The sequence below is a fragment of the Dreissena polymorpha genome, chromosome 1 (genome assembly GCF_020536995.1).
Source record: "Dreissena polymorpha isolate Duluth1 chromosome 1, UMN_Dpol_1.0, whole genome shotgun sequence".
NCBI classification, from domain to species: domain Eukaryota; kingdom Metazoa; phylum Mollusca; class Bivalvia; order Myida; family Dreissenidae; genus Dreissena; species Dreissena polymorpha.
The window spans coordinates 32,989,955-33,015,319 of NC_068355.1; the positions used below are offsets into that span (position 1 = coordinate 32,989,955).

The 25,365-nt window shown below is 35.3% G+C and overlaps 2 protein-coding genes across 2 annotated transcripts in view; both read right to left on the reverse strand.

The window, feature by feature from the left end:
• The window catches only part of LOC127875800 (uncharacterized), a 215,757-nt gene that overhangs the window by 130,959 nt on the left and 59,433 nt on the right, over nucleotides 1-25,365 (reverse strand). The window lies entirely within an intron of this gene.
• LOC127875769 (uncharacterized) overlaps nucleotides 1-25,365 on the reverse strand; it is a 138,785-nt gene that overhangs the window by 102,489 nt on the left and 10,931 nt on the right. Inside the window, exon 2 of the mRNA XM_052420570.1 lies at nucleotides 23,698-24,135. The gene's annotated coding sequence lies outside the window, so the exon portion shown is untranslated. The remainder of the gene's footprint in view (nucleotides 1-23,697; nucleotides 24,136-25,365) is intronic.

Here is a 25,365-nt window from a genome sequence, read left to right on the forward strand (position 1 = left end):
TGGCAAATGTAAATGAAATCTTGAATAGGTGCTCAAATAATAAAATCATAATATTCACGGATGGATCTACAATTGGAAATCCAGGACCGACAGGAGCCCGGGCAGTTATAAATTTAAATGGGTATATGTGTAGCCCAATACTTTTAAAGCAAGGTGTTGCAAAAATATCAAACAACTACACGGGGGAATTAGTGGGAATTGAAATAGGATTAAACTTTGTGGATGATTTACAGGACATTACAAACAGGAAAATAATTATCTTCACAGATTGCCAGGCAGCAATAACAACGGCTTTTGCATGTGAAATTCCAACAAGAAACATTGAAATTATACTAAATATCAAACTAAAACTAAAAAACATTGAAGCACGAGGTAATACTGTTGAAGTACACTGGATACCAGGCCATAAAAATATTCAAGGCAATGAATTAGCAGATCAACAAGCTAAACTAGCAGTAACAGAAATTATGACTTCAAAAACAGACAATCAGTGTTATGAAAAGAAAGATGCAAAAGAAGTAATAAATTTAATGAAAATAAAATCAATACAAAAATGGGAAGTTCAATATCTGAATTCAGAAAAAACAACAAAAATCCAAGAGTGCATCCCAAAGCCGGGTTCCAGAGCTTGCGTTGGAGAAAAAAATAGAAAAATATTCAGTGTAGTGAACCAATTACTAAGTGGACATACTCGCTGAAAGGCTCACTGGTCCAAGATTACAAACAGCGAAGATGTGGAGTGTGAAGCATGTAGAACACCAGAAACTATAAAACACTTCATATTTGACTGTTCAAAATACTCACAAGAAAGATCAAGTCTTCAATACAGAACTGAAGAAATATTACATTGAAATAATATATCATGTTCTGATATTACACTGGCAACTTTAGTTGGAGAGATACCGGACATTACTTTACATGCAAAAGAAGAACTGTTCAATTCATTTGGCAAATTCATCATGGAAACAAACAGACTTTAGATGTAAATGACATAAAATGTAAAAAAGTATCAAGTGAAAATGCAACAAGAGAAATTTTTGTACATAGATGAAAACGACTTCAACAGTCGTCAAAGCACAACGAGACCATAGGCGACAACGACGCCATAATTAGATTCAAAAACAACAACAACAGCTTTACCTGTAGTAGTTAAACTTTAATAATCCAAATTTTCCTTGTTGTTATCTGGTTTAACAAACCTAATCATTTGTTTGTTAAATCCAGTTAATGCTTTCTCCATTATTGAATAACCATTACTTGTAATTTGAATCTGTTGTTGTTGAATCGCCTGCTTTGAATTGAACGCGGGTTGAATGTTAATTTACAATAGGTCCCGCATTTACAATGTCGAAGGTCATGACGTAGCAATTTAATTCTACTCGGATAATTTATATCTAATCAAGGAAATGTGTTTTCTTAATGTTTATGTGTAGTATTATGACTTGTTAGTATAAAAAATGAACTGTGATTCCAGTTTATATAAGATGGGTGTTACTCGTAATTATTGGTGGATTAACAAACTGACAAAACTTGCTGGACTTAATAATGGATCTACGTAGTAATTAATGGACCTTTGATCAATTTTGTTTTTTCTTTAATTATTTTTGCCGACTTTCTTTAACCGTGCCGCGTGCAAAGTCTGCAAAAATCCTGCAATTATCGGATTGTCAATCAATTATCACGTAATCACTGCTGCTAATTACCCAGTTAGTGTGCACGCACTATTTAGACGGTAACATGTGTATTGAAAGAGATGAGATAAGATAAACAACGCCCAGGGTATTCCTTCGATTATAGACCGAGTTTCAAATACTGAAACATTAATGTCAATTAGGAGCACAACGGGATTTATTACCATGGAACTCGAGATGTTAACTGACTGACGCACGGGCCAAATTTTGTATGCGTCAAAATGACGCACGGCAGAAAAAAGGGTTGCGTCAAAAGAGAGTCGTTTTTAATATTTGCTCGCGTCAAAACGCAGGATTCTGCGTCTATTAAAATCCCTGCTTCATGCCATTAGTGTTCATGAACAGTTCATGAACTAAAATTTCAAGAACATTTCACAGACGTGGCTCATTTTCTGTTCACTGACTATTCATGAACAATTCATAAACTCAGTTCACAAACAGTTCATGAACAGTTCACGAATTATTCGTGAACTGCAGAACAACATTTTGCAGGGGTATTAAGAGTACCCAGGGTACATGTAAAGAGTAAACAAGCTGACAATGACAAATCAAGTGAAACTTAAATAAATATATAGGAACTTTACAACATTGATTTAAAAAGTTTTGTAAGTTTTAAATTTCATTTTATGTAATTCAAGAATGCCAATATCAAAACTACTACTTCACACAAATCCGACATGCAAAGTGCACAACAAGTAATAAAAATAATTTGTTGATAAATATCCAATGCTTATTGGAATGGTTTAAATAAACCATGCATTGGCTAATTTGCTTAAATATCATATTGAAAATTCTTCAGCTTAAATGATACATAATACAAATTAATGGTTGACGATATTTGAGCATGTCTATTTCACACAAAGGAATTTTCTTAAAGGAGTATCTCATTTGCTGAGCTATTAAAAATATTGTGTGGAATAATGATAAGTTTTAAAACAATATAGAAACTTGTGCAACCAAAGAACATTAATTTGTTTTCCATAAAGCTGTTTAAATTGTTTAAGAACTAAAGGATTACAGTTGCTTAAAGGGGTATAACAACAATATTTTCCACTTACCATAACAATTATTTAAGCGATACATATTCTCTCTTTTCAAGCAGACATTTATAAAGGAACATCGTTATATTTATTTATTTTTTTAAACAAGAGGGCAAAGAATGGCATTGATCGCTCACCTGTGTAATGGGGCATGGCCAAATTTTACCCCAGGGGCATGTGTTGAACAGTTTTTTATCGAGGACCAAAACATATCTGACATCACATACCACATTAAATTTGTGTGCTTTGTGTATGTTAAGTTGTTATGCTACGATTTACATGTACACTATGAAATATTTCAGTCTAAACAACTACAGACATGGTCAATGTGAAGCCTAAATAATGATTTAATCAAACTAAGTACAGGAACACTATATGGTGTTACATGCCAAATATTACACCTCTCACTTGGCTTGTAGAGAGGATTTTAAACATAATTCAACTACATGTATGTAGGTCTATATCAATTATGCGACAATCAAGCATTTCCACTTCAGAAACCTGCGGAAAATATCAAGAACAGTCTTTTTAGTGGAACACATATGGATTTCACATACGAAATATCAACGCTGTAGACATTTTGGTTTAACAGAAGAAGTTATTATACTACAGTACAGCTAACGCGGTACAAACATAATCCGCGGCTACGCCACAGCCAGATTATTAGTTCGCGGCGGCCGAATCGTGTGTTCACGCGGCGTAACCTCGCGTACTTTCGCGGAGTAAATCCGCCGCATACGTACCGGCGGATCGAGTGAAAAGATATCCACCTACATGTACATACATGTATGTGTAGCGTAGAATTAATTACGCGCAACTGTTAATGTTTCGTTCGATTATCATTTTTAAATTTGAAATCCGAAACACACTTCCGAATTTTAATGCTAACGCAACTTTTGACAAATTCTAACGTCAAATAAACAGTGCTAAAATATCCTTTGTTTCATAAAATGAGCGCGAAAAATTATGCAGACATGTAGAACGTCGTTTGGAAAGTTTGGGTGTATTTTGTGTTGTATAAATACATGAACATCACGTCAAGCGTAAATTGCGTGTTCAGTGGAAAAAAAACGCCCCGATTAGACGTTATTTCATCATCTCTATAAATAGTAACAAATGCCAAAATGTATTTGATACTTAAGGAAATATTGAGAATGTTTGTGTATCGTAAATATTTACCAGCATTTGCTTTAAAACTGGAATATACGGGATTATCGGGTAATTAGTAGCGATATTTCCTGTATAATATGAACAAAATAAAACGTGTTTATATACACATATTCAAACTATAGTTATAATAAGCTGATAATTAACAAAACAACAAATACGTCGTCACCGTCTTGATTATTGATGTGGCTTCAAACTGCTAATTTTCTCAGCTTAAATTTTATAGCAAAATCAACATGCAATTAATTTATAAATCCACCTTATGCTGGAGCCTTGACCACTTGTATGTGCGAAAACATAATTACGTGACCTTGTTTATGTGTGAAATACATACACTACGGGCGGGAAACAAACTTAATTGGCAAGACACATTAACTATGCTTACATGTATATGCTAATACAATCCGCGCACAATAAATTTATTATGATTTTAATTATTATTATAATTGTTCTTTCAAAATTTGTTTACTACATGTAACTAATAATTTTTTATTTCATGATGTGCATCGACTCGGCATCATGTCGCGGATAGCGGCATGCCTCGGCGGACAGATGCAAAGTTTCGCGGCGAAATGCGACTTGCCGCCGCATACTGACGCGGCTTCAACGACTGACGCGGCATCGACTCGTTTCGCCTTGCCGCCGCGGATCGCGAAATACGTTTGTTCCGCTTTGGCTGTACTGTTAATAAATCCATACAAAAAATGTGATTCTTGGGGAATGGTCAATTTTTTTACCAAGGGCTCCATTGAACATGAAGCCTTTAAATTTTGAATCTAATTAGAATGGTCTGATTTAAATTAAATTTTACTTTCTGAGGGACTATACATGCGTCAAAATACGTATCTATTTGGTAAAGGGTTAATTGTATTTTACATGTACATTTATTTAGGGTGATTGCATTTGCACACATGCTATGCTTTTTTTGTATGTGTTGAATGTTTTGTTTGCCTTATGTATTAATGAGTGACTCGGTATGGTTGAGAAAGATAATATTCCCAAGTTAAATGAAAATCCTCCCAGGCATGTTTATGTTACAAATAAGACACTTTAACCTAGAGCATGGATTTTGTTTGACACATTGTCTGGTAGTCAGGGAAATATAAAATATGAAGTGGCATTAAAATCTTTTTAGGAATGCAAAAATTACAAAAATGATATTAATTTCAGACAGAATACTCACACACACGCAAGAAGTCAGGCATAGACTTACAGTGTTACTAATATGTGCCCTACTTCAGGGGCCTAAACATGTCCCAGGGCTATATATATAACAAGCGTATTTGCCTTATTACGCAATTCAAATAAAGTGGACCAAAACAAAAAACTTAACCAAATTTTCAAGTATAAAAAAAAGGGCCCATAATTCCGTCAAAATGCCAGTCAGAGTTACATAACTTTGCCTGCACAGTCCCTTAATGATAGTTAGTAAGTGTTGCAAGTATGAAAGCAAAAGCGTTGATACATTAGGAATGAAGTGGAACTAAACACAAAAGTTAACCAAATTTTCAATTTTCTAAGTCAAAAATGGGTCCATAATTCTGTCAAAATGCCAGTCAAAGTTACATAACTTAGCCTGCACAGTCCCCTTACGATAGTTAGTAAGTGTTGCAAGTATGAAAGCAATAGCTTTGATACTTTAGGGAAAAAGTGGACCTAAACACAAAACTTAACCAAATTTTCAATTTTCTAAGTATAAAAAGGGCACTTAATTCTGTCAAAATGCCAGTCAGAGTTACATAACTTTGCCTGCACAGTCCCCCTATGATAGTTAGTAAGTGTTGCAAGTATGAAAGCAATTTCTTTGGTACTAAAGGAATAAAATGGACCTAAACACAAAACTTAACCAAAATTTTTAATTTTCTAAGTATAAAAAGGGAACATAATTCTGTCAAAATGCAAGATCTAACTTTGCCTGCCAAGTCCTCTCATGATAGTAAGTAAGTGTACCAAGTTTGAATGCAATAGCATTGATACTTTATAAGAAAAGTGTACCTAAACGCAAAACTTAACCAGACACCGACGCCAAGGTGATGACAATAGCTCATAATTTATTTTTTTAAATAGATGAGCTAAAAAGCAAAACGACCTAGGGTGAAACCTGGTTGAGAGCTAAACAACCTGATACCCATGTGGCAACAAACTACTCGAAACATACTCATTTTTGTTTAAAGATCAAGTATGATTAAATATATAAAGTGTAGATTTTAAATACACTCAATGATGTATTTATACAATATCTATAATAATAAATGCATGTATACACTCTTGATTTCTATAAACACCACACAATATGAGAAAACTCCCTGAGAAAACATAAAGGTTACAAATATTCAAACAAGGGCTGTTTGTATACATGCATGCCCCCCATATGGGCTGTCCCTTGTAGTGGCAGCCATTGTGTGAATACGTTTTTGTCACTGTGACCTTGACCTTTGACCTGAAAATCAATAAGGGTCATCTGCGAGTCACAATCAATGTACCTATGAAGTGTCATGATCCTAGGCAAAAGCGTTCTTGAGTTATCATCCGAAAATCATTTTACTATTTCGGGTCACCGTGACCTTGACCTTTGACCTTGTGACCTCAAAATCAATAGGGGTCATCTGCGAGTCATGATCAATCTACCTGTGAAGTTTCATGATCCTAGGCATATGCGTTCTTGAGTTATCATCCGAAAACTATTTTACTATTTCGGGTCACCGTGACCTTGACCTTTGACCTAGTGACCTCAAAATCAATAGGGGTCATCTGCGAGTCATGATAAATCTACCCATGAAGTTTCATGATCCTAGGCGTATGCGTTCTTGAGTTATCATTAAAAAAACATTTTACTATTTCGGGTCACCGTGACTTTGACCTTTGACCTAGTGACCTCAAAATCAATAGGGGTCATCTGCGAGTCATGATCAATGTACCTATGAAGTTTCATGATCCTAGGCCCAAGCGTTCTTGAATTATCGTCTGACAACCACCTGGTGGACGGACCGACAGACCGACCGACATGAGCAAAGCAATATACCCCCTCTTCTTCGAAGGGGGGCATAATAAATTATGTCTTTCTATAAAGAGAGTGTAAAGTTTTATTTCAATTAACGGCATGACCATACTTTCTTATATTAAAGTATGCATGGTTGGAAAGATGAGGTCATAATCGTTTGTAAAAACACCATTTAACATCCTAAAAGTGTTTTAACTCAAAATATTTATCTTTTGGTCATATTCTGTCTTTTATAGGGTAAACTCAGTATAAATGTAGCATCATGTCAGTGTAGGTCATGTCAGATGTTATAGGACCCCAGAAAATGGCTTATTTATATTTTATTTTCTCGACCCCTTAAATGTCTATGTTGGATGCGATTTCTCAGTCGTTGGGAATATGTGAGCCTGTCGGTCCAAGCGGTGAATTTCTTTTCAGCCAAGGTTAAGCAATCATATGTTTGCATCATATACTATTTTTCTGCAATAGATGATCAACTGCTCCAATTGAGCTGACAATTGTTTGTTTGTTGGGTTTGAATGAAATAAATCATTACCAAAACATTTACGGGCCCTTAATTTTACATGTACTGACCACATACACCACAATCAAATCAGAGCTTGTAAAATCACAGTACAAAGACTGTTCATACATAAGTACATGTAAGCTGATAAATTCAATCCCATATTGTAGTTATCTTAGTTTTAGATAAATATTTAACGTCAACAATCTGAACTAACATGTTTCTATGATTATGAGGACGATAACCCAAAATGTCCTGTGGATGTTCTAACAGTTAACCTGTTTATTCATGTCAGGTGGTTTTACAACGAGATCATTTATAAAGGTGAAGTGAATGTAAGATAATTTAAATATATAGTATCAGACTTTATCAATTGGTTTTCCATTAATAAAACATGGGGTGATTAAACTATTTGTACTTTGCCCTTACATATGACATACAGATAAAGGTTGCACAATTTTTGTACAAAAAGCAATTAATATTGTTGTACCTTTGTATCAAAGCTTTGGGTTGATTTGTATGACACACTTAAAGCACACTGACTCCTATACTAAAACAGAACACACTTAGGCCACAATTAAAATATTGTTGGTTTGCCCTTTACCGACCCTAAATTTTACAGGTGGGTAGGTAGGTAGGAAAATTATTTTATTTTATTTGAGAAATGATATTTTTAATACACTAATAGTCTATGAATATTTAAAACACTTTTATTAAAGCACTGTTGCAGTGTACGAAGCCCTATGTAGCTTAACATTATCTTGTTTGCTGTTTCTTGCATATATTAATATCAAATGCATGCTTTTGTGTTATTTATTACATCAAATATTTGTTCATTATATGATTTTAATTGCTCAAATGCATTTATAATTATTTAACAGCCAGACAGCTTTTATTTTTAACTTAAACCTTTCCCTTAAATTGGGCTTAATTAGCATGCAACAAGCATTGAAGGAGTGTAGAAAGACAGCCCAAAGCCTTAAATGGAAAAATTCAGACGTGGCGAAAGACCATTACATTTTACAGGCCAGACTTGCCTACCAGGAGAAACAATTCACAGGCCTGTTGAAGTTTTTACAGGCCTCAATTTTAAGTGTTTGACCGGTAAGTGCATAGTCTCAGCATGGAAAAGAAAATTCATAAAAGTGCAAACTGAACATTATTATAAAGCATTATTTCTTCTTGAATGCTCTGAGCGTTTATGAGTACATACGTACAGCTCAGAGGGTCAATAGCTGGGAGTTGTATTATTGCAACTAACATAAGCATAAAAACTTGATTTGGGGAAATAAATTCTGGATCTGGATAGGTACGTTGCAGGACCTTTCGGTGTAGGCGCAACGGGGGAGAGGGTGGTAAGTCCCACTGTAGGACAGTGGGTGTTAGTTTCAGTTTGTGGATATACTAACGCTTTAAACATATATACTTGAGTGTTGTCGATGTATTTAGCTAAGAGACATTAATAAATTAAATAAGTTTACCTTTACATATCCATTTCACTTACATGCCATTACAGTAAACTGTTCAGTGTGGCAAACATAATAGAGCAGAATATGCACATGAATCTGATTAAACACAGATCCACTTGCATATAAATCAAATCATGTTTGTCTTTTATTTTGCATTTTCGACAAAAAAAATCCTGTAACTGTTAGATGTATTTTTCTTTGCGAGTAGACTGCATTCCAATTTTCAAACACTTCATCACTTGTTCTGTGACATTCAGTTCATACATTTGCAAAAAAAAGAGAGTTTTATTTGTATCTAAAACCTATGCTCAATCGTAGAATGACACGCTCTTTTCATTAATCGATACTAATTATATGATGTCCGTCGTAAATTCGATAGTTATTTGTTCTCGCTGAGCATCGTTATTTCTTTTAATTGTCGGCCATCTTGGATCACGTTAACAACATGTGTACAACGAACGTAAACTCGTATATGTCCGACTACTTTTGCGAACCAATGGTTAAGTATGATGTCGTTCGGCCATTTTCACGGAACACCGCCGATCGCGATGCTGGTTATAGACGCTTGCATTACTGTCTATTCTGGGGCGTATGAAATTCCAACCATCGGAGCGACCTAGATCGGTCAGGGGCGATAATAATAGACAGGGATATAAATACGCACATGAATAAATATTGCTTTCGGCTCTTTTGTCATCGTCGAAAAAAACGAAAATAAAAAAAATAAGTTTTCAGAAATCGCAATAAAATTTTTTGGGTCGGGGGGTAAAAAGTGGGTCGGTCAGTAAAGGGCAAACAAACTCAATTTTAATTTAGGCCTTAGTAATTCTTACAAATTCAATTATATCGTCGAAATATTGCCTGAAACATGACCGCAATATTTTTTGCTCACATTCATGTTTACTGGTAAACATACTATTATGTTTGTTTTATGTTTTGATGAATAAAACACACTGCATTTACCATTTAACATATTTTGTGGTGAAAATAGTAACGCAATTTCATTGACAGGAATTGATATGTGACTAACGTTACAGTCTTCGCAAAACTATTCAACTTTGTACAGGACAGTAGGTTCAGAAAATTTTGTACATAACCTACCTGCTACAGATAATAGTTGTAAAATAATCTGGTTTCATTGCAGTAAAAAAGGTCTTGACGGTGCGATTGACAACGATAATAAATAGAAATTACAATTGCAATAACAGCCACACAAATAGATGTGTATCATTTAATAATAGGATTTTTGAATATCTTGTTAAGAAACTAAGCTGTAATGTATTTGGATTGGCATTTGTTAGATAATTTCGGTGAGACAGGTCATAGTCAGGGATGACAAAACTTTTTCATAACATTCGGGAAGCTGTGATTCTTGTGTCATCAGCCAACCGATTCTTTGACTGCCGAAACCGATTGCTATTGTCGTTATCTTTCTAAGGAACATTGATTTATTCCTTTTTGTTTAAGAAAATTGCTAGATTCAATACGTTTTTGAACGTTTAATTGACTTAACAGACTTACACGGATTTATACATAAAATATATTTTCAAGTTGAATGCTATATACTTTTGATTTCATATTTAGGGGGTCCACTTCAGGGATCATATGTTTGTTGTAATAATTCGGCAATAAATAAATAAAAGTCGCGGATCTGATCGACAGAACAGCTGAAAGTTATTTTTATGGGCGGAACTTTACATAATATAGTACACAAGAAAAATAATATGCATTGTATAAATCTTCAGTAAAAATCGTGTCAGTGTATAAATCTTCCGTAAAAAACTGACGGACTGACCGACATGTGCTAAACAATATACCCCGAACAAGCCACATAAGAAATGCAACATAACTCACTCTAAAAGTAAAAGACATCTGTGCAATGATATATTTTCTTCAAATGGTAAGATGAACAAACAAGAGGGCCTGAAAGGCCCAAAGTCATTCACCTGAGATAACAAGATATTATTGGGACAAATATTGTGACCAAAATTCATGAAGATCGGAAAATAAATGTGACCTCTTGAGTGTTAACAATGTTTTATTATAGCAATATAAGGAAAAATGCCCCACTCCCTGGCAGCCATGTTTTTCAACCAATTGTAACCATTTTCGAACTGATCCAAGATATCATTGAGACTTATATTCGGGCCAAATTTTATGAAGATTGGAAATATAAACATGGCATCCACAGAGTTAACAAGGCAATTGTTGATGGCTCACGACAGCCATAAAGCGATCACAAAAGCTCACCATGAGCATGTCAATGTGTGATTACACTCAATGCGTTGAAATTTTTCTCACAGGCTTTGCCATTGACCTTTATAGTATGGATGGCTTTGTTATTATTTATTGCTATCATGTACCTGCAATATTGTGTGCATGTTTACAAAACACAAAGCATATGACATACATAGAGTAATTGAGCTTATAATAATCTCATTACTATAGCCAGGTCAATTAAGGACTTAAAAACATTTTTGTTGTCCGGATTTCATGAAGACTTGAGATATTTATGCGCATAGAGTTTCAGGATATTATTGCAGCAAATTTGTTAAGCTTTATAACATCTAACTGGCCACAACTCATAAACAGAGGGTTTAATATAAAATGTTCGTCAGGGTCTGTAGATTTCAGAACAAGATGTCGTTTTTCTGGAAAGTGCTGGAGGGCTTAGAAATCCAAGATGGCGTCCAAGATGGCCACCGTTTTATGATTCAATTACTAATAAAGATGAATTGAATTCGTCTATTGAACACCTATATGTACTGACTTTAATATATGTTAGAAGTAATCCATTGATATAGGGCTTCTACCAAACAGATCACCAAGGTCACCAAAGGTCATGGTCAAGGTCATTTCATGGTCAAAATGGAAAAATAAACGAAAATTTGAGTATTGACATATCATTTTCTTTTTTTAAATCAAATGCTTTACATTTGCTGTGATAACTAACCTCTTTATTATATAGCCACATTTACAAGCTTCATTCTTAACAAAAGTAAATGCCTAAAATTGTGTTGGTAATCATGGTAACCAAGACTACATACGCTATGTGGCCATTTTCCTGGTTCGTGGAAAGTCATTTGGCACAATATATCACTATAGCCTCGAACAACAGCCTCACCACCTTGTTTCACTATAGTCACATAAAACTGCCCTACCCAACGGCGGCCATGTTTTTAAAAGGACAAGGGTCATTTTCAAACAATGCTGATATATCATTTGAAAAAAAGGTTCTATGCAAGTCTCATAATGAATGTGCAAAACATCAGACTTCAAGAGTGTCACAAGGTTTGACTATACCCATGTTATAACAGCTGCTACCCCCCTCCCGCAGACAGCCATGTTTTTAACGAACAAAAATTGTTTCCAAACACTCTGCTGATATATCATAACAAGAGGGCCATGATGGCCCTGAATCGCTCACCTGACTCATTAAGATCAGATGAAAACTATGACCTCTATTGTCTACACAATGTTTTTCTATGATTTGACCTAGTGACCTAGTTCCTGACTCTAGATGACCCAAATACAATCCCAATCCAGATTTCATCAAGATAAACATTCTGACCACAGTTCATAAATATTGGATGAAAACTGTGACCTCTATTGTCAATACAAGGTTTTTCTATTTATTTGACCTAGATTTTTACCCCAGATGACCCAAATACAATCCCACCCAGATTTCATCAAGAATTCTGACCAAATTTCATAAAGGTTGGATGAAAACTGTGATCTCTAATGTCTACACAAGGTTTTTCTATTATTTGACCTAGTGACCTAGTTTTTGACCCCAGATGACCCAAATAAAATCCCAACCCAGATTTCATCAAGATAAACATTCTGACCAAATTTCATAAAGATTGGATGAAAACTGTGACCTCTATTGTCTACAGAAGGTTGTTCTATTATTTGACCTAGTGACCTTGTTTTTGACCCCAGATGACCCAAATACAATCCCAAACCGGATTTCATAAAGATAAACATTTTGACCAAATTTCATCAAGATTGGATGCAAACTGTTACTTCTACTGTCTACACAAACAAATTGTTGACGGACGGACGCACGGACACACGCAGGCACGCACAACGGACGCCGGACATCACACGATCACATAAGCTCACTGTGTCACTTTATGACAGGTGACCTAAAAATATGTGTCGGAGATAAACATGAACAGTTGTGGTTAAAATCCCATAGAAACAAGGGCTGTTTGTAAAACATGCATGCCCCCCTATATGGGCTATAAGTTGTAGTAGCAGCCATTGTGTGAATACGTTTTTTGTCACTGTGAATGGTGGTGGTGGTGGTGGTGGTGGTGGTGGTGGTGTAGTAGTAGTAGTAGTAGTAGTAGTAGTAGTAGTAGTAGTAGTAGTAGTAGTAGCAGTAGCAGTAGCAGTAGCAGTAGCAGCATTACAAGACCAATACTTAAGAATGATCAAATGGGAAAAGGTAACATAGCACCAGCAGTAAATATGGGGCTCATTTACAGGTCAGATTTGGAATCTCTGCTGTAAAATGAGATTTTGAATGAAATAAAGGGAGGCAAATCTGTAATAAAAAGAACATGCATAAACCGTAGTTGTTTCCCTTGTTTGAACCATGCTAAATTCTTACAAGTTTGGAAAGAATTGGATGAAAAATTTGGACTTTATTGCATAAACACCATTTTCTCAATTCAAGGGGAGGTAATTCTGTACTTCATGGACCAATAATGCTCATTTTTTGTAGGGTTTGTGTCCTCATTGATATAAAGACACTGTGCAAATTTGGAAAGGATCGGACAAAAAATGTGGAAGATTTTTGAAAGTTTTCACAAAATAGGCAAAAACGAATAAACATGCAAAGTTCAACGAGCTCCTGCAGCCATTTTTTTTGACGAATCAAATTTCTTTGAACAACTTTTTCAGGGGAGCCCTCAAAGGTCATCCCTGTGAAATTTTTTGAAAATCTGATGAGCGGTTTCTGACAAGAAGATTTTTTAAGGTTTTTACCATATATGGTCATGGCGGCCATCTTGGTTATGTGATCAAATTTTTTTTAACAGTTCTTTTGTCCCATGACCTAGGGATGCTCCACATGAAATTTAGTTGAAATTGGCTCAAGAAGATGTTTACAAATTTGTATACGGACGGACGGACGGACGCCGGACGCTGAGTGATCACAATAGCTCACCTCGAGCTATCGCTCAGGTGAGCTAAAAACACATGTTCTGGGTACGCTTCATTAAGATTGTGTAACACATGTTTCTTCTAGAGTTTTCACAAGACCTTTTTTTTTAAATCTGACCTAGTGACGTTGTCCGAAATATCATTGCGACAAATATGCTGAAAAAGTTTCATGAAAGTTGAGCAATCCATGTGTGCTCTGAAGTGTTAATATGGTACATGATAACGAACAGACAACGCACACAATATTGTCACAAAAGGTCTTCGTGAGCAATGTGTACTCAGATAAGATAAAATCATTGTGCACACATCAGCAGTGAAAACAAACAGCTTGGCGAAGAAATCAGAACATGCTATCAGTAGAAATCACTTGATGGGGATAATTGTCTTTACATTTGTGCAGAGTTAAGATTTCCCACACTTAATGATAATACCCTTCTTTTTGGAGAGCTTTTCAAACAAACTTCTCACAGGCGGCCAAATTGTTTTACCGCTGGGGATAAGTTTTATGACTTTTATCACATTTTTTTTGTCTGACTCAGGAATTAATTTCAAGCAAGGATGTATTTGGACACAACTTAAAATATAATTCGGGTGAAATTACATTTGCCGAACAGCGCCAACAAGCAGAAGCACACTTTTGGATCTACCTTTAATCCAATTCCAAACACACTTGGAAAAAAATGATTTAGATGAACACGTTACTGAAAAAAAACCGCATTGTAATCGGTAGAATAACGAACAATTTGCTATAATTAATTGCACATATAGAATTATACAAGCGATTGCGCTAGAAGCCTTAAGAGTTAATCGATTAAGTACACACGCAAAAATAAGTAAACATATATATCAAACCAAGCGCTTTTGAACAGACACATTTTTTTCTTCAAACCAAATTCGTTTCAATGAAATAAAATACACTTTGTTTTATAAGTACTAATTATAATTTAGCAAAACTCTTTTTTCAAACGTACTACGTATATTTAAGCATGCATTCTGTACTGTGACACGCATTTCATCGAAGTTGCAAACTGTTACCTATTTCGGCTTGAATCAGCAAGCTACGACTTAATTTAGCTTGGGTTATCAAGCAGTAGAGGGCTATAAGTAAGCTATCTTCACCCTTGAATATAAACGAGTTCACTCGCATAAAGCTTTACTATTCGAATACAGTATTACTATGGGGAAAGAAACACACACGACAGAATTGCAGATTATTATGTTCATGTATATATGGCTTTTTCAGATTGAAGTCGAAGATCTGGACAAAATTTTGCAACAATTTAATTTGTCAACCAAGTTTTACAAGCAATCCAGTTAACCGCCCTATAATAATTTTTAAACTGAGCACTTTTAGATTACAAGATAAACGCGTTGGTTTCTGTCCACTCGAACAAATGTAGCTGATAATTTGCTCCGATTGGTGCAGATTAACTGAGGACTCTCCATATCACGTATGATAAATAGCTTCTCATCTTTGTTTACTTGTCAGGATTACGGTATCCACCGACGGTTTTGATCTTAAAGTGAGTAAGAATTATCTGTAAGTATTGACTGTTTGGGAACAATATCTTGTTGAGAACATGGATGTGTAGAATCTTGCAGAAATGAACCACTTTGTAGCATCTATTGACATCAATGTCAAGCATGTTTATACTTGGAGATTAATCTCCCAATATTAGAATTGTGCCTTATTCATGATTAAATTACATGTGCTGATATATATGTATGCAGTGTCTCATTTAAACAAATATGCACAGTTTTTGCAAGCATAATATTAGAAGTACACAGGTTATCAGATAATTTGCAAGTAGAATTTTAAAAGGTTTATTTAAAAACATGTTCAGGTTAAGTGGCAATATGCATTATTTCATTTATGTTAAATTAAAGTCAATATATCTGCCCATTAAACTCTTAACAATTGTTCCATGATTTGGAATTGGGTTAAAACTAATTAAGTTTAAACTTCATGATCGTTATACGTGATGCATTTTACGTACATAAACTACAGCTTTGTCACAAACATGACTTAACATACCCTCTCACCACTTTGAAACAGCAAACAAAATTGTGTCTTGAACATCATACACTTCATGTGAATGCCATATTTCAAGTTTCAATTCTATCTTTCTTGAGAAATATAGAAAAAGATCACATTACAAACGGAGAAAATTGTATACGTTTGCCATAATAGGCTTACTATCAAGGCTAAATAACTCAAGAACGTGTGGATCACTGCTCATGAAAACGTGTCTTGCACATCTTCACTTTATAGGGGAATAAATATTCCAAGTTTCGATTCAATAGCTTGACAAATGAAGTCGCTCAACAAACTTTAAACATTTGCTTCGGACAAACAACCAAACCAATCAACCGACCAACCAATTGACCGACCGCCCAACAGCGTGACTCCTACATAACTGCCTGTCAAACTTCGGTGTATAATTATGTCAATCTGTTTTTTTATATATAATTAGCAATTAAAAGCCCACATACAGATCTATGAAATTGACACAAGATATGGTCAACGTACCGCTTATAACACTTTTTAAAAGTGTTATTTGTGTTTTTGTTGTTATACATCAACCACTATTTTTTTCATAATTTTGTTGTTCTAAATGCTTTTCAGTAGATAAAAGTGGCCTGGTATACGTATACAACTAAAACATGAAACCCGGTTGACGACGACCCCTATTGGTACATACGAGCTTGACACAAGATTGTCACTGCACAGATTATATTTTGTCTCTGATATATATAATGTAGTGATACTAATGTGAGCATGTAATATACAAAATGTTTATTATTGCTCCAAACAGGAAAATTGTGAATCGAATTATGTGTCGATGTTTTCGAACAGTTTGAATAACAGTCATGAAGGGGGTTAATTTCGCCTGTCTGAAAAATGGAAGAGGGTTTGTTTCGCTATGAAAGGGTGTTTCTTCCGTTTATGCAAATTGTGAAAGGGGGTTTCTTCCGGTTTACTATTTTTAGGGAAGAGTGTTTATTCCGAAGGGGGTTTATTCTGGGATTCGTTTTGACAACACCCAACACTTAATCCAGTTTTGTCTGGATTTTCTGTTGCACCAGTATATAGTACAATAACTGTTTATATAGTGACTTATGTATACGTCCGTAACGATAAATATACAGTGTGTGTTTGATTTGTGATTAATTTTGAGGAAATGTCGAATTCCAAATCATTCGCTATATCATTCTGTTAAAATTTTACCACGGAACATTAAATGGAAATTTAATGCACGCACGCTTTCCATGCGTTTGACGTGACGTTGCTCATGTAGGGAATAATTTGCGCGCGCTTTTCTCGAGAGAAAAGATTAAAACACACTGTACATTTACAGTTTGTTTAAAGAATGTGATAACGTCGAGTAAAAATTAAATAGGGAAGAGTGTTTCGGATCACAAATTTAACAAGAGCTGTTTGTAAAACATGCATTCCCCCCATATGGGCTCTTCGTTGTAGTGACAGCCATTGTGTGAGTATGTTTTTGTCACTGTGACCTTGACCTTTGACCTAGTGACCTGAAAATCAATAGGGGTCATCTGCCAGTCATGATCAATGTACCTATGAAGTTTCATGATCCTAGTCATAAGCGTTCTTGAGTTATCATCCGGAAACTATTTTACTATTTCGGGTCACTGTGACCTTGACCTTTGACCTAGTGACCTGAAAATCAATAGGGATCATCTGCGAGTCATGATCAATCTACCTATCAAGTTTCATGATCCTAGACCTAAGCTTTCCTTAGTTATCATCCGGATACCATTTTACTATTACGGGTCCCCGTGACCTTGACCTTTGACCTAGTGACCTCAAAATCGATAGGGGTCATCTGCAAGTCATGATAAATGTACCTATGAAGTTTCATGATCCTAGGCATAAGCGTTCTTGAGTTATCATCCGGAAACCATTTTTACTATTTCGGGTCACCATGCCCTTGACCTTTGACCTAGTGACCTCAAAATCAATAGGGGTCATCTGCCAGTCATGAATAATGTACCTATGAAGTTTCATGATCGCAGCCATTAGCATTCTTGAGTAATCATCCGGAAACCATTTTACTATTTCGGGTCACTGTTACCTTGACCTTTGACCTAGTGACCTGAAAATAATGAGGGGTCAACTGCGAGTCATGATCAATCTACCTATCAAGTTTCATGATCCTAGGCATAAGCGTATTGAGTTATCATCCGGAAACCATTTTACTATTTTGGGTCACTGTGACCTTGACCTTTGACCTAGTGACCTGAAAATCTATAGCGGTCATTTTCGAGTCATGATCAATCCACCTATAAGTTTCATGATCCTAGGACTAAGCGTTCTTGAGTTATCATCCGGAAACCATTTTACTATTTTGGGTCACTGTGACCTTGACCTTTGACCTAGTGACCTCAAAATCAATAGGGATCATCTGGGAGTCATGATCAATGTACCTATAAAGTTTCATGATCCTAGGCCCAAGCGTTCTTGAGTTATCATCTGGAAACCACCTGGTGGACGGACCGACCGACAGACCGACATATGCAAAGCAATATACCCCCTCTTCTTCGAAGGGGGGCATAAAAAACAATTGACACCACAACCATCATTCTTTGTATTTAAGAGCTGGTCTTGCACGTTTGAGACTTGCCTTGATCAGGACAACAACATCATGATCAAAATCACTACCATCAAAATCATTAATGCCAGCAGTGAGTGGGTCTTGGAAATATAACTGCTATACTTAACAAGAGTTGGCAGAAGACAGTGCTTGACAGTATAACCTAAGCCATCATGGGGAAATAGTTCACATTCAATAAGGTCAAGTAGTGTTTTTCCCAGGAGGGCAAAGGGGCATGTCGCATTACTTCCAAAAAAGGCATTTTAGCGCGCAGTTTAGGCAAAAAAGGGCAAAAACGTTCCCTGAATACCTGAATTACGGGGAAACATGTAATCGCATCTGAAGCAGTTGTGGAAAATATAACATATAAACAAGCACATTAAATGGTAATTGATGCATTTAACTTACTATGATTTATATTAATATATTTACCTTGCAATGTACAATTAAGTTCCATGCTGTTTCAATAAACTGTACAGCACGACAAACATAATAAAGCAATATATGCATATGAATCTGATTATACACAGATCCACTAACATATAAATGAAACCATGTTTGTCTTATCCCATTTTATAACAATAATCTTGCCAGATGTTTAAAATAACATTGCGAGTAAATTGATCGCTAACAATATGCAAACACTCGTTTCCGTGACATACATCCACCAAGTAGATTACAAATAAATAAATAATGTTGTTGCTATCTAAAACATTTTTATGCATCGTTGATTATCACAGACATTTCATTAATTTCTTCTTAATGTATAATCTCCATCGTTAATTCGATTGTTTTCGACGTTATTTGCCATTTTTGCCGAGTCGCAATTTAACTTTGTATAGTCCGCCATGTTGTTCAAATGTCAAATGATATAAGCGACAGGTGCGCATGGCAACGTTAAATCGTATACGCGATTCGCATTTTGTTAAATTAGTATACGTCTCAGTAATTATTTCAATAATTAGATCTAATTATCTTAAAGACAAAAGCGATAAAGAATAAATTTGTTTGTGTTTTTAAATGTAATTATGCGTAAAAATATATGTTTTGATATAACTGAATAATGCATGCAATGCACAATAGCCACTAGCATAACATCGAGTTTTTCATCAAAAGTCTCCGAAGTAAGTGCGCTTGGTATAACATAGCCTCTTGCATTATCGATTGATACTGACACGGAGTTATTCACGCATGACTAATTCAAAGCTTTGGAGCAGTCTACCTATAAATCGAGCACTGTAATAGATTAAATCTGCTCAAATAATATAGTCGATTAGACGTTGTCGTCTCTCGAGTAAATCAAGCACAGTCACAGACAATCAAAGACGCTGATTTTGCGGACCAAGTTAGATCGTGATCGTAAGGTAGTAAAGATGTTATCGATAAGGGCGCGTGGCGAAATTTGCCTTTGAAAAGAAGGGCGCGTGGCGAAATTTGCCTTTGAAAAGGGCAGCGTGGCGATCCGGGAGGGCGACGTGGCTTTTCGCCACGCTGAAATGGCCTGGGAAAAACACTATCAAGGTAATATAGTCATCTTTTAAGTAGAAGAGGACCATAATTAACATATTGATCGCTTATGTTTTAAAGAAGTTGAATGTTATAGATGATTCTGAGTTCAGGTATATTTTCCACAATATATTGAACACTTGTAAAGACTTAAAATAAACTTATAAGATTTTATTTCAAGTTTGATAGCAATAGCTTGGATGGGATAGTTGGACAGTCCTTCAAAAATAAAATAAATATTTGTGTGTTGTTTTACCATGTTTGAACAAAATCTTTTTGGGTGGGGGATGGGGTAGGGGTGGTGGTCGGGATGGGGGTATAATGTGGGGGTGTGGTCATTTATCATATGATCTTTCAAAAGAAAAATATGAAAATACAATATTTTTTAAGGGGGGGGGGGATTCTGGGGTGGGGTGTGGGGGATGGTTTGAGTGGAGTCCATTGTGGTATGTCAGGTTAGTGTTGTTTTATCAAAGTATGAATCAAATCTGATTATAAATAAAGAAGTTTTGGCAATTTAAGCAAAATTTATTAATTTGACCTTGAGATTCAAGGTCATTCAATGGTTAAGGTCAAATTCAACTTGCCAGGTACAGTACCCTCATGATAGTAAGAAAGTATTTGAAGTTTCAAAGCAATAACCTTGATTCTTTAGAAGTAAAGTGGATCCAAAAACAAAATTTAACAAAAAATTTATAGTGACTAAGACAAACAAGAGCACCGCCTTGCGGGTGCAGACCGCTCATCTATTTTCTTTTTAAAGGTGAAGGGACTCTCATTTTCAATCACAAAGGAGGGAGGGGTGGAGTGAAGAGGGGTGTATAGTGTGGAAGTGTGGACATTTATTACATTATTTTCCAAAAATGCGAAAAAAAATGCGAAAAAAAAAAATCGTGGGGGGGGGGGGTGAGTGGGGGGGATTCTTGGGTGCAATGGTTGGACGGTATTTCAAACATAAAATAATAAAAATAAATATTTGTGTTTTTTAACCGTTTCAAAAAAAAACAGTTGGGGGGGTGGGGGGGGGTATAGTGTGAGGGTGTGGTGGTCATTTGTGAGATGATCTTTAAAAAAAAAATATATGGGGGGGATTCGGGGGGGGGGGGGAGGGGGGGAGGGCACGGGGGATGGTTTGGGTGGAGTCTATTGTGGTAAGTCAGGTAAGAGTAATTTTTGTCAAAGTATCAATCAAATCTAATCATAAATAAAGAAGTTATGGCAATTTTAGCAAAATTTAATAATTTGACCTTGTGAGTGAAGGTCATTCAAAGGTCAAGGTAAAATTCAACTTGCCAGGTACAGTAACCTCATGATAGCATGAAAGTATTTGAAGTTTGAAAGCAATAGCCTTGATAGTTAAGAAGTAAAGTGGATCGAAACACAAAATTTAACCATATATTCAAAGTTACTAAGTCAAAAAAGAGCCATAATTCCGTAAAAATGACAACCAGAGTTATGCAACTTGTCCTTTTACTGTACTCTTATGATAGTTTGCGAGTGTTCCAAGTATGAAAGCAATATCTATGATACTTTAGGGGTAAAGTGGACCAAAACACAAAACTTAACAAAATTTTCAATTTTCTAAGTATAAAGGGCCCATAATTCCGTCCAAATGCCAGTCAGAGTTACATAGCTTTGCCTGCACAGTCCCCTAATGATAGTTAATAAATGTTGCAAGTATGAAAGCAATAGCTTTGATACTGTAGGAATAAAGTGGACCTAAACACAAAACTTAACCAAATTTTCAATTTTCTAAGTATAAAAAGGGCCCATAATTCGGTCAAAATGCCAGTCAGAGTTACATTACTTTGCCTGCACAGTCCCCTTATGATAGTTAGTAAGTGTTGCAAGTATGAAAGCAATAACTTTGATACTTACGGAATAACATGGACCTAAACACAAAACTTAACCAAAATTTTAAATTTTCTAAGTATAAAAAGGGCACATAATTCTGTCAAAATGCACGCCAGAGTTATCTTACTTTGCCTGCCTAGTCCCCGCATGATAGTAAGTAAGTGTACCAAGTTTGAATGCAATAGCATTGATACTTTCTGAGAAAAGTGGACCTAAATGCAAAACTTAACCAAAATTTTCAATTTTCTAAGTATAAAAAGGGCAAATAATTCTGTCAAATTGCACGCCAGAGTTATCTAACTTTGCCTGCCCAGTCCCCTCATGATAGTTAGTTAGTGTACCAAGTTTGAATGCAATAGCATTGATACTTTCTGAGAAAAGTGGACCTAAACGCAAAACTTAACCGGACGCCAACGTCGACGCCAAGATGATGACAATAGCTCATAATTTTTTTTCAAAAAATAGATGAGCTAATAACTTTCAGTAAAACCTAAATACACATGTAGCTGAAACTGAAGCTTTAAATTAAAATTAGTTTCAACTTTCGTGAGTAATCAGATTATGTAGGAGTGCTGGGACACTCACAAAATGCAACCCTGAAGGACCTCATAAAGTTCAAAATACACACACATTATGCATGATTATGATCATTCATTTTTTATAACAACCCCACTTCAACTTACGTAGATCACGTTTGAACAAAGCATTATCATCAGTTGGTTCTCAGTATTTAACATTCCTGCCAATCCTTCTTAAGAGTAATATTAACTATTTGTGTCTATCTTTAATCTCAAACACACACCAGGAATGTAAGCATGAAGAACCAAAATGGAAAACCATGAGAATACAGCTACAGTCTATATTACATGAAAATATTCTAGTCTGATCAGGATATAGATTAATCAAACATTTTGGCATATTCACATTATTCAGGAATTCGCTACACTATTTTACCATTGTAAATGAAAGTGAGATATTGGAGTAATGACAGTCCAAGGAAGACAACTCAAAATTTAAAATTGTACTAAACATTTACCATTGGAAATGGAAGTGAGATATAATACCAGTAACGCAAGTCCAAGAGAGACAACTCAAAATTAAAAATTGTTCCAAACTTCTCTGTTTGTGGAGGAATTATAAGTAAATTCACTTCATTGAATTTTTAAAGTTTTTCATGTCTTTATAAAACTGAAGTACATACTGCATATACTTTTAGACATGAACTAAAGACATGAATGATGCCATAGAGATGCTTAAATGTTAGAAGTTAATAAATGAAATTTATGAAAAAGACCTGATTTAAAATAATTGTACTTAATGGATACAAGTTATACATAAAAGCTTGATAATGACTTGACAACTTAAGATTGACTGCAATGAATAATTGTCTAAAATTACAATTTTAAACACAAATTGATAACATCTTACACATACACACAGTATCAAATCTGGATTTTTTCTTTATTGGGTTAGGACTGACACTTTTCCAGTTTTTTAAACTTCTTTCCTGTGGCTTCAATTAAAATGTCAAACAATTTTACTTGAAATGACAGGCACATTTGACACCAGACAATAACTGACCAAAATAGCATTTGAACCTCACTTGAACACGCAATCTGTGATTGGGCTGCATGCCACTGAGGCTGTGGCTGTTATTGATATGAATGTAATCTTACCTGACACAACTTGGCTGGTGATTCTTGACTTGACAACTATCCGAGGCACAGTCACTTCCACTTAAACAGGAGGGAGGTCAGTTCAGGTCCAGTGTATGGCTTGAATTTTATTTTTGCTGCTCATTAGACAACCACTTTCACTTCCAACTTAACAGGAGGGAGGTCAGTACAGGTCCAGTGTTTGGCTTGAATTCCGTTTCTGCTACTCGCTAAATAACTATCACAACCACTGTCACTTCCACAGGAGGGGGCCAGTATAGTGTCAAGTGTTTAGCTTGAGTAACATTTCTGCTGGTCACTATATAACTGTTCCAACATTTGTCACTTCCACCTAGACAGGAGGGAGGTCCATGAATGTCCAGCGTCTGGCTTAAGTTATATTACTCTTGCATAAAAAGCTTAAGCCCCTTGCTTGCCAAAGTGTCCTTTGTACATCAACTGTGTTTTCAAAAGAGAAACATAATAAGCTAATTAATTATTACTCAAAAAGTTGAACACAACTCAGTGATTACATATTATTAATGCCTTAATACCTGTTCAGCCATCAAGGGTCTCACAGTCAATTATGACCATGTCAAACATCACTGACAACCAAGGCCTGTGGTATAAAAGAGATCATAGTCAGAGTTGATAATGTATCTATGGATCTAAGTCCACAGGTATGTAATGAACATCATAAATTATAATTATATCATTTAAAAAACAACTATAAAAAATCAATCATTTGGGTTATAAATAATCAAAATAATAAATCTGTACAGTAACTGTAAAAAGAACTTCAATGCTTGGTAAGGAAATATATAATATGAGATTTATAATTATATAAATTACTTCCCTTGAAAATAATTGTCTGTAACAAATCTCTATTTTTAGTAGCAAATAATTAAAAGCCACTACCTTGACTGTAGATTCACCACTCAAAATGTGCAGCTCCATGAGATACACATGTATGCCAAATATATAAAGTGGCTATGTTCAATATTGAATAATTTTCTCCCTTTTTAAAGCTTATTACTTCCCTTAAATCTGTTTTTTTTACCGTAGACCATAAAGGATGACCTTGCACTTTTACCACAATGTGTTTGTCAGCAACACAATGCCGCCTACTGTGCCACCTTGATTTATTTAACAAAAATATATACGTTGGCAGGTCAGATAACCATGTCCATTTAAAGCTTATTACTTCCCTTGACTTTGTTTTTTCGACCCTAGACCTTGAAGGATGATGTAAACCTTGAAATTTTACCACTCAAAATGTGCAGTTCCATGAGATACACATGCATGCCAAATATCAAGGTGCTATCTTCAATATTTACAAAGTTATGGCCAATGTTAAAGTTTTTTTCGGATGGACAGACAGACTGACATACTGACATGCTGTCTGACGGACAGTTCAACTGTTACATGTTATATGCCACCCTACCTGGGGCATAAAAACATCTTATTGAAATCAAGTCACCAATATTGCTACCTGATTTTGTTCGGGAGGGTGTGGGGAGTGTTTTTATCATAGCCACTGATATATTTCAATGTTTTATTAAAGGTTTATTATATATAAGTATAAAACTGAAATCAAATAACATTAATATCTCAATCACATATGTTGCTATGTCTGTAATACATGGACATCAAGGATAAAGGATATAGAAATATAGACAGGTGTAAAAT